Genomic DNA, 6,381 nt, shown 5'->3' with positions numbered 1-6,381 from the left:
AGATATATTTTCATCTTGTTCTGTGATTTCTTCTGCTGTTGTGAAGTAGAGCTTAAACACAAGTTTTATTTATTCTTACACATTTCAGCTCCTTGCTTTGAGGGCATTGTAACACCTGGAACTGTTTCCCCATCCCACCCCCTCCCACCCAATGATTTTTAAATGATTTAATTTAAAATGTGGATTAATTCTCCATTCCTGGGTTCGAACTCAAGCACCTATCTTGTATGAGTAATTGAATTCCCTAGTTTGTTGTATTGAGGGTAAGACTGGAAACATTCACAGACAAGGTCACTTGCAGAGTTTTAGGTTTTCTGTACCTAAAAGGAAAGTGTGTGGCCCAGTGCTGTATGGCCTTGGAGAGCCTGGTCCTGCCTATGCAGTTCTTGGTCATGCTAGATAGGGCCTGCCTGGTGACATGTTCAGTCAGAAAGTCTGAACATGGGTGATGAACTAAGAAATGTGAAGAAATTACTTCACAATTTCTTTGAGGATTGATCTGTGAGTGTCAGGACTCTAGGAGCCTGTTGAAAAGCTGAGGATTAAGTGTTGTATAATTAAAGGAACCAGTGATTTCAACAAAGAATATGGGGATTTTGAAATCAGACTGTTACAGCTATTAGTGAACATTAGTAAACATTCTGAAGTGACTTCCGTTGGTGTAGAGTGGGGAAAAAACAAGTGTTAACGATATGATCACAAACACTCGAATTTTCTACTCTTTTTATACCTTCCAGTACATTCATAATACCTTCCAGACTTTTGTCTAATGCATTACAAAATAATTAACAGGACTTTTTGTCAGTTAATTGTTATATTGCTATTTAGATGAGATTTAAATAATTTCTTTTACATTCCCTTCATATCTTCCACTTGGGGAGGATGATGATCTGTTGGTTTTTTTCCTCAAGTTAATTTCGAAACTTCGTGAACCATTAATTATTAGCTGAGTCACAGGTGCTTTCTTAGGTCAGGTACACCTTATACAGTTTGCTCCTATAGTAATGTCAGGGCTGTGACTATTTTTAATGACATTTCTCTAGTGACACTTGCATGGTTTAAAGGTGTATTTGTAAGACTAGCTTATTTGACCACCAGTTTGGTATACGTCTTTTTGCTAATATGTTCTTACACTGTACTGTTCATTATAGTTCTCAGTAGGGGTACCCCAGAAAACTTCTCTAAGGCAAACTTCATCTAATCAAAGTAACTGCTCCAGAGTTTGATATAGCAACAGAGATATTCCTTAAGAATTTCAGTAGCTTGAAAAGTACCACTAAAATACATGATTTAAAAAAACCCAAACCACTAATTCTCTGGCAGGTAGATCCTGCATTGATTTATTTAAACAATTTTATGCAGTTACATTACCTTGTCTGCATAGTAAAGCTCTTTTGGGTTCAGGCTTAGCATCTGTACTTATAATAATAAAACGGCATTCGTCCCAGGGAAGGAGATCCATATATTACAGTATGTAGTAGTCTTGCACTTCTTGGGTCATACAAGTATTTCTCATTCATATTTTTTCTATTTTATTGATAGACTCTATAGATAGATTTATTGATAGACTTATTGATAGACTCCTGTGGTCTAACCTTGTCTATCTTATTGATAGACTCTTTTATTTTGCCGTTCACTTCCAGTACCTTATTAACTTAAGTATTCCAAAGTTTCCATTGCTTTTATGAAAGTTTGAAATGGTGGCTATTACTTAATATGGGAAGCAGGTGAATTGTGAGATGTTCTGCTACAGCTGCCCAGGATTCAGTTCCGCTCATGATAATGCATGTTCTTTTTCAAAAGAGCATCCTTTAAGCTTGAACGCTCAGAATCAACAAGTGATTCTGAAAGTATGAACTTTTGGGTGTTCAGTCTGAGGTATGTGAAAGCTAGGTGTCTGATTATTTTTTTTTTACTACTGTTTTTTTAGAAAGTACTGATCCTTGTCCCCAGGAATCTCATGTTTCAGTGTTGTGTGTTAGCAAAAACTAAAACCCCAAAATGGAAGAAATAAGTGGTTGATAACCACTTGCTGCGTAAATTAAATAGACCGTATAGGTCATCCAATCGGTTTGCAAAATGAATCCCCTATCCCTTAAAAGGGCTGGAAACAGACCATCAAAGTGGAAATATGTTTGTATTTTCATGCTGTTTCTTTCAGAGGGAACATGAAGTGCTGACTAGCTGTCTTGTGGACACTTTGGTTAGAGGAGTTGCATTCTCTTCCTATTTTTGTTTGTAAGCATTTCCTAAGTTTAAACTTCCTTTATTCTAAGAAAAAGTTTTCATGTGGCTTTCCAGAAGAGTTTTGCAATGCAGGATTTTGTCCCTTCCTTTGAGAGCGATGCTTCAGCATACCTCATGGCCTAAAGAACTTCTGATTCTTGCGCTTTGATTATTAGCTATGCTTCAAGGAGGCTGTATCCCCTTACTTAACTGAATACAATTGTTTCTGCTTTGTAATTCAGAAAATGTTAGCGCAGCAGCAGTCGTTACATGTCAGGATCAAAAATTTAGCATTGATGCAGCAGTTGAAGTCCTTGAGATGTCAAGACTGTTTTCACACTGGGACTGGTAACCAAAGGGCACAAATAACCTATTCCACGTGTACAGCAGAGCAGGAGCAGACGCACAGAATATGTTTTGATCCTCACATTTTCATCATTGCCTATAATGCATTTGGCTTGTTAACAAAGAAATCAAGAACCTAAATTCTTTAGAAACTGGGCTATAAAACATTTTGTTTCTCTTAGTGGAGAACAGAGGTCCCCCAGGATCTGAGAAAGAAAACAAGTCAGCCTACTCATGCAAGCAGCTGGCTTGCTTCCTAAGTCGCTTGTGCTCTGAGGCCATAAGCCATTGCTCCAAAAAAAAATGCAGATATCTTTAAAATAGAAAAAAAAAGAAAAAAGAAAAAAAAATGAAATTATACTTCATACTATTTGTGGAAGTTGCAGGTTCCTGGGGTCTAGCGTTGGATAGAGACTGGTATCTCTGATGAAGTTTGAGAGAGCAGAAGTACGTGCCTTTGAAGTATTTTATTCCGAAGCCAGTGTATTGCTCTTGAATGGACTGGAAGTACTGACATCTTTTGTCTCTGAACTATAGTAATTTTCGATGGGTATTCTTTCATTAATTAAAAAATGTGAAGATAACAAAATAGGTAGCTCCCTGTAATTATAATAACCCTGTCATTTTGATAACTAACAACCATTTAGTTTTTATGTTGCTGACATACGTCATCATTTTTTATTTTGGAGTAAGGTTTACAAATCCTGGAGAGAAGTTGTAGCCTTCAGTATTTGTCTATGCAGAAAAGAGAAAGGTTTGCCTTTTCTGTTAAGTATGTCACTAGGTATGACAAACCTGCAAGGTATGTCACTTGCAGGTTTCTGTGGTGAAATGAAATTAAGCAGAATCAGCAAAAGCACCCCCGATGGTGGGAAAGGAATGAATTTTTGCATTCTGTTATCTGAAGTGTGCTGACAGGAGATCTGCTTTAGATTTGGCACAGCTTCCTCCCCTACCACATAAGAAGGGTGGGATCAGCCTTTGCTTTTGAGTAAGTTGGGGATGCAATCTCCATACTCCTGTTAAGTGCATTATTATGAATATCGATATTCTAAACTTCTACTGCTAAACAATGTAATAATCTTGTTTATCAGTGTAAACTATGATAGTTTAATATTTTCCTGCAAGTTAAAGGTTTATAAATAAGGATCTAGTGGAAGGTATTGAAAATCAACTAAGTCAGAACGGAGCCCCGCTGTTACTCAGTCCAGAACTTGACAATGCAACCTGATGAGAAATCAGATTGTGTTAAATAAATTATGTGTGTGTGAACTACCAAGGGATCCAGTGAGGGAAAGAGATTACAAAAATGGCTTGCAACAACTTTATCTTTAAAAATAATGTCCTGATAGAATGTATAATGTTAAACTGAAGCAGCAGTTTTAACAGTGAGTTTTTGTTGTCAAATATTGTAAATTTGTTTAAGACAATATAAGCTGTATAAATATCCCCTACTTGTGGAAGAATTACAAATGTCATTATCTGGAAAAAAAATAAGAAGAAAAGGATTATAGCATTAATTCATACCTAAATTACAGTTGCCTGTCATAAAAATATGTCCGTGAACAATCAAACACTAGCAGAAAAAGGTGGATTGTGACTTCTGTTTAATCTTTTTTGCCACTCTGTTGTATTGCCTCTTTCTTTTACTGCTTTTGCTTTGCTCTTCTGGAAATGAATCAGGAGTACGGCTGAAACCAGATTAGCGATTACAGGACCCCAGTCTCCTACGAAGTAGTATCAGAATGATTATTTTTCTTTGTTGCTCAAACTTAAGCAACTGGACCAAGAGCTGAAGTTTCTATCTGGTCTCTAATCAGGGTATTTCGTTAGCAAAGTATCTTCTAAAGAACTGCCAGGTGGTTTCTCTGTAAAACAGAGACTTCAGTAATAAATGCAAGACTGCTGAGCTGTCTTGCAGCTCTTACAAGCTTCTCTTCAAGAAGTGGTGATGAGACAGAACATTTCATCTGAACGTCCTACCATATATCTGGAAATCCATGCTGAAATACGGAAAGGTCACTTGTTTTTAAAATCTATGGCCCTTAACTTTTAAAAGTGAAGATAATTGTCTCTCTAATTGCAGCATAGCAATTCTGGACTGTTTGTAATTTCTTGATACTGCAAAGTCTGAACACTAATAAGCAGGTAATTCAGAGTGGTGCTTTTACTGTTTAGTGTGTGTTCTTGTTTAATGCTTGGGCAGGAAGGAAGGGAAGAGAAAGCTGTAACATTCACCTGTGGATCCTTTTGGTGTATTAATCTGTGCTATGTATTTATTGTCTAGCATGTCTATTTGAATAAAAATTCCATATCTTTTTATAGGATTATCATCAAGCAGTTCATAGGCTGCCCTCACCCCAGCAGGAAATGAGCAGTTTATTATCTACTTCAGGTATTTTTCTATCTAGATACATTTTCTAGAGTGGCTTAATCATAGGTATAGCCACAGACACACAAAAATCTCCTAAAAGCTTATGTAATGGTTCTTCTATTAAACTTCACTTATACTGCTGATGTTTTAAAAAAAACTTGCTGGCTGGTGTAGATTATCTTCTGGATGTGAGCAGATTAGTTACATGGCATCATGACTTGTGCTAAACAGGTCTGTGATGTCAGAGGTACATTCACAAGGCACATGAGTGTAGCATCCATATTTTTAGGTGCCCTGCTGCACACAGGCTTTCCAGGCATGGTGTGGAAGAGTTAGATATCTAAGATCTTGAGAAACTAAGTTAGATCTAAGTTTACTCCAAGCATAAATGTTGAGGGAGGGAGATGGAAAGGAACTAGGTAGCTATATACTCCTAGAAAGCACCCTAGGATTTAAACCATTGGGCAAAGTCAGGTGTTTCTCATAAAAACAATGAAGCTGCTGAGTCTCCTCTTGAGACTGCAGAGTATATGGGTAGAGTGCTCAGCTGGGATGAATCCTGTCTTCAGCTTGATTTTGGAGGCTGTGAAATCTGGCTTCCTTGCTTCCCAAATGAGTTATCTTAACTAGTACACTCTCCAAAATACCTTTAGTCTATCTTTCACTCTCTTCCACTGACATACTTTATTAATTAATGCAGAATTTCCCTCAGATTTTGAGGAGCTCGCTAAGCATTACCTTACTCTTAGAGTTGAGGAAACTGAAGCAAAGAGATTGAGTAACAGACTGAAAAGTTACAAGGGGGGTCCACTTGGACCAGAATTTCCAGGTTCCCAGGGGACTCTATGACTGCTAAACTTTATTATACTTAAGCTGATGTCTTAATTCTTGCAGCAATAAATAAAGATGTCAAAGAAAAGCAAGGAGTTCAAAGTGATACCATATTTCTTAGCTTAATTGTTTAGATTCTTCTCCATATCTTACCTTAACAAGGTATAGCACAGCTACTGTATATATGTTATATGTAGACTATGATAATCTGTTGCATGCTACAAAAGTGAGGATGTGGTGGTTGTATTTTGGAAGCCGTTATGTGGGCAGCCTCCTTATTTAATACTCATAATACCCTTCTAATTCAGTTCTCAGCACGGAAGATTATTTTGGGTTAAGATACAATGAGAACCTTTCTATTTATACATTGTAAAGCAGCTTGAGAGAAAAGAAAAAAGTCCAAAACATTATACTCACTTTTGCAAAGAGCTGTAATGGCACCATTCTAAGGCACAGTAGTTGCAAATTACATCAGTAACTGAACTGCTACTGTAGCTTTAAGTATTTTAGCATAGATTCTCACTGAAGAAAAGAATGCATAAAACTTGAGTAAGGGCTTTGCTATTAAGAGGATCCAGTTTTAACTGCAATTGCTACAAACAGGG

The sequence above is a fragment of the Ciconia boyciana genome, chromosome 2 (genome assembly GCF_034638445.1).
Source record: "Ciconia boyciana chromosome 2, ASM3463844v1, whole genome shotgun sequence".
NCBI lineage: Eukaryota > Metazoa > Chordata > Aves > Ciconiiformes > Ciconiidae > Ciconia > Ciconia boyciana.
This window is presented reverse-complemented; position numbering follows the sequence as displayed.